Here is a 12,554-nt window from a genome sequence, read left to right as displayed (position 1 = left end):
AAATATTGGAAGGGCTGTGGGAAAAATAGGAAACTATTGCACTATTGGTGAAGTTGTGAACTGATCCCACCATTCTGGAGAGCAATTTGGAACTTTGCCCAAAGGGCTATAAAATTGTGCATATCCTTTGATCTAGCAATAACATTGCTAGATCTATATCCCAAAGACATCCAAAAAAAAGGAAAAGGACTTATTTGTACAAAAATATTTATAGCAACTCTTTTTGTGGTGGCTAAGAATTGAAAATCAAAGGTATGGCCATCATTTGGGGGATGGCTAAACAAGCTTTGGTGTATAATTGTAATGGAATATTATTGTTCTGTAAGAAATAACAAGCAGGATGATTTCAGAAAAATCTAGAAAGACTTACATGAACTGATGCATAGTGAAGTAAACAGAATGAGTAGAACTTTGTACACAGTAACATTCCTTCCTTCTTTCTTTCTTTTTCTTTTTTCAAATCTTCTTGTACAAAATGACTAATATGGAAATGTTTTGCTTAATTTCACATGTATAATCTTTATCTGATTGCTTACCATCTCAGGAAGGGGGGAGAAGAGAGAGGAAGGGAAGAGAAGATTTTGGAATTCAAAACTTTAAATAAGAATGTTTAAAAATTAGGAAAACAAAGAAAGAACGAAGAAAACATAAGCAGAAAGGAAAATTAATTAAGATGAAAGAATGGCTCTCCTTTGGCAAGTCTATCAGACACTTTTAAGATTAACCATGCTTGAGGGTAAGATGAAAGTGGAGCCTAAGGAACTTTTCTTTAGTATTTGACTTTATTTCTTATTTTTTTTTAATTTTTCAAGTAACAAGTGTTTTAATCAATCTATACATCCCACCTCTATTTAAAAAAAAATCCCTTGATACACTGTTATGTAGTCTAGGAAAACAAATTCCCACATCATACATGTCTGAAAATTAATGTGTCTTTCTGCATTTTAAGTTCTTCACTTTTCTTTCAGGAAGTGAGTCATGTTTCATTTTTATTCTTTTAGGGCTTGATCATTATTTTGATCAGAGTTTTAAAATCTTTTTAAGTTGTTGGTTTTGGTGGGATTTTTTGTTTGCTTTATTTTGTTTTGCTATGGTGTTATATTTGAATAAATTGTCTTTGTACATCTGCTCACTTTGCTCTGCGTCACTCTATAAGGTCTTCCCAGTTTCCTCTGAAATTACACATTTTATCATTGTTTAGGGCATAATAATATTCCATTCCACCATACCTACAAGATTTTTAGCGAATGTGAAGCCTAAGTCTTTGGCACTAAGCCTTCCTCCCTGCTTACTTCAACAAGACATTTTGGGTTGCACATCTGAAATACTTGAAACAATTTCACTGAATGATACAATTAGCATTTTATAGGGAAAGATTTCTCACCCTTCTTGAGGACAGCTCCTACTATACCTTGAACACTCTATAGGAAAAAAGAACTCAATCAGTTAGATTGCACATTCTCAGTGGCATTCCATGGCAACATATATAGTCCTGGAAACACAGGATTAAAGATTTAAAACAGGAAGTAGTGCTAGAGGTCATCTGATCCAACCTTCCTCACTTTAAAAAATGAGAAAGCTGAAGCCTAGAAAGCTTAAGTAACTCACTAAAGATTATACAGTTAATAAGAGGTAAGCCATGGGACCTCTTTGTGTGTACTGATGAACCCCAACTTGGGCTTGTCATCATTATTTTTGGGGGAAGAGACTAAGTCACAAAAGAACAGCAAGGACATGGATAGTATGGGCCTATTTTTCTTTCTTTTTTTTCTTTTTTCTTTTTCCTTAGAAAGAAAAGTACTTCCCCTAGGTTAGGCTAAGCCAGTGGACTTTGGTTCTTTAATTATTCCCTAGAAAAAAGAATTTTAGAAGGTGAGTCCATCTTGGATCACATTCAAGGGGGCTTGATCTCTAAAATGTCCAGTTGGTGCTCCATAAAACAATTTAGCCTGTAAGGTGTTCCTACAGCAGGCATAGCTCAAAAGCTCTGAGCACTAATCCACCTCTGTATTTAATCATCTCTCTGTCTATTGTCCCTCCAAAAGCAATACTGTCTACCCAAACTAGCTTTCTTGTTGTTCCTCATACACAGCATTCCAGTTTCTGCCCAGATGTATTTGCACTGGCTAAACAACATGCCTTGGATGCCCATCTACTTTACTTTCACCTCTTGAAATTCCTGACTGCTTTCAAGGCTCAACTTAAACATTATCTCTTACATGAAAGTTTTTTTCTGATTTGCGTATTTGTGAGTTTCTGCCACCTACTCCCTTTCTTCAAATTATTTGCTATTCACTTCTTATATATTCTGAATTGACTTTTCTGTGTATATATTATTTTCCCTTGGTGAAATAAAATGTCTTTGAAGGTTGTGACTGTTCCATTTTTTTTTTTTTTTTTGCTTTTTGTACTCAGAGCCCAGTAGAATTCTCTATACATAGCCAGCATTTAATAAATTCTTATTAAATTGAACTGAATTGAATTGAATGCCTGCTAATAAAATAACAGCCCTCTCTTACCTTCTTAGTTAGTTAAATGCAGTGCCTCTCTATGAATTATTAGGTAAGATCCATCACTTTACACATAAGAAATCCATTAATACCAATTCCCTACTTAGCATAAACCCTATAACATATCCAAACAATCTGCTAGTCTTACCCAAGATTTTTTTTTTCCTTTTTAAGGAGAAAACAAATCTCCTTTTGGTATCTTCAAGGTAAATAGGACCAATACTATTGGTCATACCCCTGTCCAGCATTATGATATAGAAAGGGTTTGGGTAGTGGTAACAGAGTGGCAATGGAGCAGAAATTTTGATCATTTTCCAAATATACTTCCATGGATCAAAAATTCATAGTTTTGTTGAGCCAGAACCCTAGATAACCACATGCCAAGGCCAAGCTAAGAATGACCAAAAGACTAGGCAAATGCTACAGCAAGTAGAGGAGCTTGGAAGGGAAACAGTATTGCTGCCTAACCCCTGGTTAAGATGAGTTAAGGTGCTAAAGAAGGAGCCAGGGTTGACAGGGAGAAGGGGAGAAGGAGAGCCCCAAAACTTTCCTGTCTCTTGCTGTCCTCTTGTCTGAGTCGATCTCGGAAAGCCCTCATGAGCCTGCTCCCCTCCTTCCATGAGCCAGGACTTGCCTCCCTAAAGGCCAGACCTCACTGCCCCCCTCATTTTAGATCTTAGGCTTCTAGGCAGAGCGGGATGGGCTGGGATTTGTGGTCAGATCACCAGGGTGTATTCCCTCAGGTGCTCCTTTAGCTGGATTGCATTCTCTCCTACTCGACTTCCCCAAGGGTTAGCCTCTGGCCCCCACAACTCAGTTTGAGGTTTCTCTTTCCCCTATATTTTATTCAGCATCAAACTTTATAGTAAAACCCATCCAAATGGGGAAAAAATGGAAAAGATTTTATAAACCTTCTAGTAAATACTCTTATTTTGAACACCATATAAATACTAGATAGTATTATTAGAAGTTAAGTGATTTGTCCAGTATTAAACAACTAATAAGTGGCTGAGACAAGATCTGAACCTAAGTCTTTTTGACTATCCAGTTGTTTATCTTATCACTGAGATCTATAACTTCAATGACGCACGATGATTCAGTACCACTTGCAGCCATCAATACCTGGTCATCCTAGAAGATTCTGGTTCATATTTCTTCATAGCTTCCTTGAATCTCTGGATCTACCCAATGGAGGCCTTCTTCTAGGTCTCTTCACGTTTTGTGGGTACCAGTGCAGAATTCAGATTGATCATATGGCATATATACTTCTTTCTATATGTCTAGACCACATCCATTTCTGAGCATACATTTCCTCAGTGAGGTACCTTAAACTACTTCTTGCACATAGGTCACCCAGGAAAAAAAAAAGTTTTATCTGCATAATTGCTATCCTTTCGCACTGATTCATAATGGAATATGTAAACCCCAAAGTAATTTCCTTCTCCTATATCACACATTTCTCTCTCCGAATGTCACCCAGAAGATGATCATGTTTAATATGAATAGTTGACATTTATAGAGCATTGTTATATGACATTTACAGTTTACAAAGTGCTTCATATACATTATCTCATTTGACCCTTAAAGTAACCCTATGAGGTAGGTATTGTATTATTATCACCACTTCATGGGAGAGGAATTTGAGCCACAGATTTAAGCAGCAAATTTGAAACCTGAACCCAAGATAGATACAGTAGTCTTCCTTCTCCTTTTTTAATTTGTCTTTTGATCAGGAACTTAACAATTATGAACATTTCAATATACCAAGAAAAAAAGAATAAAGAAGTTTGATTGTGAAACTATGAATTATTGTTATATAGAATATTTCTTATAAATTCATATTAAATGTAACATTGTATTAACAAAATTACTCTGCTTATCTGAATCCCCTTCTGAGTCAATTTTTTCTATTGTGCCATGTCTACCCCATTACCTCTGAGCACCTGAGTATATTCCGTGTTTTCCTTCTACCTTGTGTTTTAACTTTCTCTGTTGCCTGTCAACCTGATGGAATTTGCATTGTGGGATGGTTTGCTCATATCTCTTGGAGATCTCCCCAGACTGGCTAATAGGAGATAATTTTAGGTCCTGCCTCAGCCACCAGCTGGGAGTCCATTCTCCACCTTCCTCATCCTGGGGTTTGCTGTCTGTTTGGGTGCATAATGTATTTTAGAGAAAAATGAAACCTCACATTTTTCCACTAAATGAAATGACACTCAACTCCAGCCTGTCGATAGTAATTTGCATTCTTGGAGGCATGTGATTCCCTTTTGGGTCTTTTCTATAATCAGAGAAAATGACCCCAAAATAACTGACCCATGTAAAGTGTCAGCCTTTGTGAGGCTCCCCTTAGGCCTTGAATCATCCATTTACCACTTAAACCTGGCAAGGGTAGGTTCCCTTTAGGTTCCACCACTACCATTCAATCACAAAGTATTTACTGAGCATCTACTGTGGGTCTAAAGCATGTGAAGACTTCCCCTAGCTGAATGGGCAGATGAGAACAATTTGTTCCAACAGCCATGAAAGCAACTTATGCAGGTGCTGTGGAGCACTTAGAGCCTTGTCAGATATCAAAGATGCCAAGGTCATCCATTGCATCCCAGGTCATTGCCAGTTGTCCTGACTTTTGTCTTGCCATTGGACTCAAATGACTCTGGAAGACAGAGTGAGGCTAATGACTTTTAGACTCTGCCTCACTAAAATCCAATTCACAAGCAACTTGAGACATCACCCTTGAAGTCACTGAAGTCTTCGAACATGAAAAACAAACAACTGATTGTGCTATGTTAAGGGGGAATTAAGAGAAATATTACTTATATGAAAGAGGTAAAATTTATACTTCAATGTTTCAATAAATTTCTTTCTCATTATTATGGGGGAGATTGCAACTGAACTGAATTTTCTCCTCCTGTGTGATACTTGTGCATGAGCTATAACTGAGGCAGCAGTGGATAGTGGGTTCAACTTGGAATCAGGAAGACATCCATTCAAATCCTGCTTCAGACACATACTAGCTGTGAAAATCTGAGCAAGTCATTTAACCTCAATCAGCCTCAGCTTCTTTGTGTGTTAAATGGGGATAATAATAGTACCTACCTCACAGGGTTGTTAAACCTTGAAGTGCTATATAAATGTTCACTATTTACTAGATTGGGACCTAAGGGGTTGGTACCTTGGGGTGGATGTGTATTAAGTCCTTGAGAGCACATACATCCTCTCATCTATGGTCTAGAAACTACCATTCTTATCCTCCATGCCGTCTGGTTTTCCCTTCCACCAGTGCCAAGCATCAAGTCCCTGCACCAACATCCCACCTCACCCTTAAGATCTTACCACCATCATACCCCTCTCTCAGGGGCCTGATTTGCCACCTAACCCTAAAGGGTGTGAGTATGTTTCCTTTGGGGGAAGTTTCCCTTTTCTCAGAATATTTGCATTCAGTTGGACTGATCTCTGACCTATTGGACATCTTTTCTTCACTATCTTCTGTACAATCACCACATAACCACAGGTGAAAGCCTAATTACAATTCTATCCACATCCTTTTGTTGCAATTCTATTTGTGCCTATGTCACAAAGTCTACAGGAACTCAACATGTGAACTTTGGGTGGACTATGTATCTACTATGCTACATTATAATAATAGGTGACAATCATAGAGAATCCAAATATTTGTAAAGTGTAGCTACTCTTCTGTTTACTGATTAGAAACAGATTCAGAAAGTTAAGTAGTTTCATGTTTTTATAGCTAGTGTCAGAGGTAGGACTCACACCTAGATTTTTCTGACTTCCCATCATCATCATCATCAACACCACTTTCATATATATAATATATTAATACATTATATATGTAATATATAATATATAAATATATTATATAATACTTAGTATTGTCAAGCATTGTGTTAAATGAATTATAATTATCTCATTTAGTCCTCACAAACCTTGGGAGGTAGATGCTATTATTTTCCCCATTTTACAGATAAGGAAACTGAGGTGAAACAACTTGCTCAGAGTCACACATTCAATGTCTGAGGACAGATTTGAACTCAGGTCTTCCTGACTCCAGACCCAGCACTCTATTCACTGTGCCATTTAGCAGCCAACACCCAATACTCTGTACAACAAACTGTAAGGGACAAGGTATCATACTCCCACAATTTAAGATAACCTTTGACATCTTACAACATCAGCAAAGAATCTGGTGATAACAAGTTACGTTGTTTTAACAAGCTTGTAAAACCTTGCAAAAACAGGAAGAAAGGGGAAAAGGGTAAGCCAATGAGAAGGGCCCTAGTCTTCTAGTAGACCCCAAAGTTCTAGAGGGCAGAACTGGTTTTAACCAGTCCTATGTAGGACAAAGGGCAAGGGCTTTTGGAACTGTGCATGCTTAATTAGCTGATATAATAATTAGAGCCTCATTAACTGATCCTTCTAAGGACAAAGGGAAACATGGGATGGGCGGACCAGGAAGATTATAAGCCGGAAAGGAATGGACCAATCCGGGCCTGGAAAGGAGGAGTCACGGCATTCTAACAGTATAAAGCTGTCTCTCACTTTTGTATTCGGCTCGCTGTCTTCTGAGAGGTGTGTCTGGTTCTCTGAAGAACCGTAATAAATGATTCTTCACTCACTCCGAGCTTAGTTTATTTTTTAACTAGAAGGCTTGATTTTTCAGAGTCATACAACGGAGGGGCAATTGGTTGCAGCAGCTCACCAGGGCTTAAGCCTCCACTCTGTTCTGAGGGTCTCTAAGGCCTTATTTCTATCAAAACCATGCCACCTCAGGAAAAGTCAGGCTGCCAGGAGATAGCATCACTCAAATATACCACCACCTTTTTCTTCTGTATTTTTGAATGACAGCTTTCCCCCTCTAACTCCTTCTTCTATGATAATATCATTCTCTATGAATACAAAGAAATAGTAAATGTAAATACAAAAAAAATTGTTATCTTTCATCAAGCCTAGATTGTTTGTCTATACAGGCAATTCTCAGAGGGTATTTTGGCACTGATGCTGGCCCTGACGCCAGGCAGCAAGTTTTACTTTGTACATTTTTCCAGGTTGGAGGTACTAGGGAGATAGATTAGAAACTCCTGGTAACTCCATCCAGTGATCTGCTATCAAAGAGATGTTTCTGACTTTCTATCAGGAGACTGAGTTATAGTTATAGCACTTGGAATCAGGAAGACTTGTGTTCAATTTCAGCCTGAGATACTTACTAGCTTCGTGACCTTGGACAAATCAGTTGACTTCTCATCTATAAAATGAAGTGGTTGGATTTTATGGCTTCTAAGGTCCCTTTCAGCAAATCTATGATCCTAAGGCCATTCATGACCCAGGAGATAAGCATCTCCACCACTGATAAATACAACAAGATTCCTAGAGACTTGCAATCTAGGTAACATCATTTACTTTAACTCAAAGATATTAATGTGCCTAGTGCTGACCTATCTCAGAGCCATTAATTATATTTCTGCTCCACAATTCACTACATAGTAAATAAAGATGTATGAGGCCTCTCGTTCTGTTCGTGGTCTAGACTAGGACAAAGAAAGAGCAAACTCACCTTTGCAGTTAGTTTCAAAAAATTTATTGTCAAATGATATGCTGCCATATTTCACTTAGTCTAATGAAGCATGGATGACATGTTTTTTTTGACAAGGTTACTAAAACAAGACATCAGAGGAATGCCTTGAAAACATTATTCCTGACTTTTAGCAAGGCATTTGACAAAGCTTCTCATAATATTTTATAGAAAAGATAGTGAAATGTGTGCTGGATAAATGGTATGGTTGTGTGGATTTAAAATTACTAGAATGGTCAATAGTGGATTGATACCAAACTTTAGGGAAGTTTGCAATGGAATACTCCAGGGCTTTATCCTTGATCCCATTCTGTTCATTATTTTTATTAGTGACTCTGATGAATGCATAGTTAACATGCTTATTTAAATTGGCACATGATGGGCAGCTAGGTGACAAAGTGATAGAGCACCGGCCCTGAAATCAGGAGGACCTGAGTTCAAATCTGGCCTCAGACCAAACACTTGACACTCACTAGCTGTATGACCCTGGGCAAGTCACTTAATCCCAACTGCCTAAAAAAAAAAACCCCCCCCAAAAAAATTGACACATGACACGAGGCTGAAAGGTATGGCTCGATTGTTAGATAGCAGATTTATGGTCCAAAAAGCCTAGAATAATGTACCAGATTGAATAAAGTGAAATTGCATAGGAATAAATATCAAATGCAGTACCTGAATTCAAAAATATAAATCACACAAGTATAGGTTGAGGCCTAGGGCAGGATTCTTGGAAGCATAGTTGTTGTTATTGTTGCTATTCAGTCATTTCGGTCTCTCTGTGACCTCATTTGAGGTTTTCTTAGCAAAGATTCTGGAATAGTTTGTTTTTTCCTTCTCCAGCTCATTTTATAAATGAAGAAACTGAGGCAAACAGGATTAAGTGCCTTGCCCAAGGTCGCACAGCTAGTGTCTGGGGTGAGATTTGAATCCAGGTCCTTCTAATAAGAGAAATAAGGATAATTTCTTTCCGTACACCAAATTTTATGGGTCACAATACTAGCAGACTTACAGCAGCTTGAGTTAACCCACCCACACCCACACCACTAATCAAGGATATCATGACCCAGAATGCTTATGGAATGAATTTGAGGCATTTTAAATTAGCTTTGGTCCCAGGGAATTGATCTGAAACCTTGCTGTGGGTTTTGGGGGCCTAGCGGTATAAAAAGACCTCTCCATAGATATAGCAGGGGACTTCTGAGTCTGTCTTTCAAAAGATCTTTTTTTTTTTTTTTTTTTTTTTAGGCAATTGGGATTAAGTGACTTGCCTAGGGTCACACATCTAGTTAAGTGTCAAGTGTTTGGTCTTTGGCCAGATTTGAACTCAGGTCCTCCTGACTTCAGGGCCGGTGCTCTATCCACTGCACCACCTAGATGCCCTCAGAAGATTTTTATTATAGGTTCCTTTTACCTGAGGGTCATTGAGTATGTTTTTATTAAAGTAACTGTTTTCTTTGAACCCCTGGGGTCCTAGTGGTCCATTGCATCAATTTTGGGAAACCACTCTCAGGATACCTATCAATATGAGTGAAGGACTCTCAGATTTGCTAAATTCATCCATCATAGCAAGAAGAAAAAAATCAAAGAACTCACCAAAAACCTCAGAGATAACAGACAGCCATTAGAAGTAGGTAGAAAATTCTGAAGAAGTAACTCAAGTGGAAAGGCTAGAGGACCCCTCCTATCATTGTCCTTGAGAACCACATCCCAAACCTTTCATGACCAATACTTCAGGCGCCAGACTACTACTGAAGAAAATCAGTTTAAGAGATAATAGAGAAGCTCAGGAGAGTGAAGTCATTAAATGTGGAAAGTAGACTCTATACCAGTGGCCAGTCACACTCTCTCTGCCACAATGTCCCAATGTCACCTTCTGGGGGATGTAGGCCTAATCTAACCCTGGAGATTTGAGAGAACAGACAACAGAAAGCAAGGTCTGAGGAATAGGTAAGAGTGTTACAATTTCAGGAGGGAAAGGATTGTTGGGGGGAAAAAACAATTAAGGGAAATTAGGAAAATAATAAAGACAGACAAAATCTGATGGAAGAGGAGACATTAACTGAGGGTGTGGGTACATTATGTCAGCTTCCCAAGCTTTTATCCCTTCAGAAGTTGCTGATAGTTCAGTAGGCAGAAACAACAGAGTTTAGCAGTGATAATTAGCTTAACATGAAGCTACCAGGGTCTCCACCTCAGATAACTCCCAGCATTTCTATCCACCAATGTCAGCATACCAGGATTTTTCTTAAAATATATCTTGCCCCTGGAGCAAATTTTACAGTGTTTGTTGCAGGTGATTCATTTGCTAGTTATAGCTCTCCTAACATGTATGCTTCTATGTATTTCCCCTGGCACCATAACTCAAAGGACGATATCCTAGAGTACAATGTGTTGTGTTTTCTCCCATTTTGGGTGCGGTGTCTGTCTTTGACACCCTCCCCAGGGACTTAAAAAAAGCAACATACCTATAATTTCATTGTTTTGAGGAAATTCCTCAGAGGAAACACCCCTCTACCAATGGAGATCAACACCTGCTGTGCAACTTTATAGTCTCAGAGAGCTGCCTGAAGCAATGAGAAGTTAAGTGATTTACTCTGGGTCACACAGCTAGTGTGTCAGAGGTAACTCATAAATCCAGTTCTTCCTGACTTCCAAGGCTGGCTTTCTATCCACTAGTCTGCATAGCCTTTAATTACTGGGGGCTCTTACTCCAGTAAGGTATGACCCTATGCCCCCAAAATTATTCAGATGAAGCTCAAGCTCTCTTTCTGCAAAGACATTCATTCCAGCACCACCCAATCACCATAAAGGCATGTTCGAGAATGTTGTAACACTTAGAATCTACTTAGGCAGATAGATATGAAATGACTGGAGAGCAATTTAAGGCAATTAAAGTACTTAGGGAACCTCAATAAAGGAAAGATTATTATGGACTGAGTTTAGATGGGGAAACCTTCGTGGAAGGAGTGAGTATTGAACTAGACCTTACAATAAGGTTTGGATTGCTGGAAGGAAAAGCATTCTTGGTGCAGTGAAGGAATAGATGTGGGATCTCCCTTTCTGGAATGGTTGGGACTATTTTGGATGATTCAGGTCCTGTCATTAAGTAAATGCCACCATTCAATATGAGGAGTTTAGTGATACCTTAACTCATTCCTATCTCTAATAAATGACTACTGTATTCCAATGCAGTCCTGCAGAGGCATCCAAGAACTAGTACCTGAAAGCTGGTCTGAATAATTATCACAAAAAAAAATTCTAATTAATTTATTATCAGTGCATTAAAATTTCATCTTAATTAAAGCATTTTCTTCTCCCAGTTTATAAAGCATGATTTTCCCATTAAGACTTTCATGGAGCTCCAGAGTTAGAGTTGGCCAATAATTAGCATCATTTATGGGTTCTTTAAACTAACAGGTTTGTTATGTGCTTCCCTGTAGTTTCAGAGGGATAGCAAGCAAAGTGACTCAAACTTCATTTCATTCAAAGTTCTTTTTTTTTTAACAAGTCCTTGAATTTCCACTTTATTGAGTTTGTTCTATAAAGTCAGCCAACCAGAATTATCTTAGTCCAAAAAACTTTCATCCCTCACCTGTAGGTTTAGGAAAACTGATTTTTTTTTCAGTTTGGATCCTAACAGAGGTATCATAGTGTGGTGGCTACAGCACCTATCTCAGAGTCAGGAAGACCTGACATATGAGCCCCTGACAAGTCAATTAACTTCTTAATACCTCAAATAATACTCTTTTGTAAAAAAAAAATAATTATTTTTTCAACTAACAAAATTTTATTTTCCTCCCATCTCCTCTCCCCTCCCCTCAACTGGGAAAAATAAAAGAAAACCAAAAGCTTTTTGTATTCTTTTTATACTTTTATGCAAAACAACCTTTTTGTTTGGCACGGTCCCATGGTCCCATGTCTAGTGAAGCATATAGACCCTTTCTTGAAATATAGTTTTTAAATGCATAAAATAAAAATAAAATACATAGGATAACAAAGAAAACAAAATGTTGGTGAAATTAAAATACATAGGATAACAGAATGTTGGTGAAATTGTTTTTCCTATTGAAGTTCATGCACCCCCTGATAGATTTATTCATGGGCTCCTTGGAGGTCTCTGAACCCCACTTGAGGCATTCCAGTTCTAAAAGAACAGACTGAAGAACAGGGGATGGTCTGCATTGACAGAGGGAGTTTCCTCCCTGAGAGATTTCCATACCAATGAAATCAGGGATCCAGACAAAAAGAAAAGGTTTCATTTTGCCTGGGTAGACACTGCCTGAAAGCATACACAAGGAAGACACCTGAGCTGAGAGATCTGGCTCTGTGGCTAATTAGTTTTCACCTTAATTGTAGTGCCTTCCTTCAGTGGATTATTTCCAATTTATGTAAATAGATATATCTCTATATCTATCTATCTATCTATCTATCTATCTATCTATCTATCTATCTAT

The sequence above is a fragment of the Vombatus ursinus genome, unplaced genomic scaffold, assembly GCF_900497805.2.
Source record: "Vombatus ursinus unplaced genomic scaffold, bare-nosed wombat genome assembly UNPS02014807.1, whole genome shotgun sequence".
In the NCBI taxonomy this organism is placed as follows: Eukaryota; Metazoa; Chordata; class Mammalia; order Diprotodontia; family Vombatidae; genus Vombatus; species Vombatus ursinus.
This window is presented reverse-complemented; position numbering follows the sequence as displayed.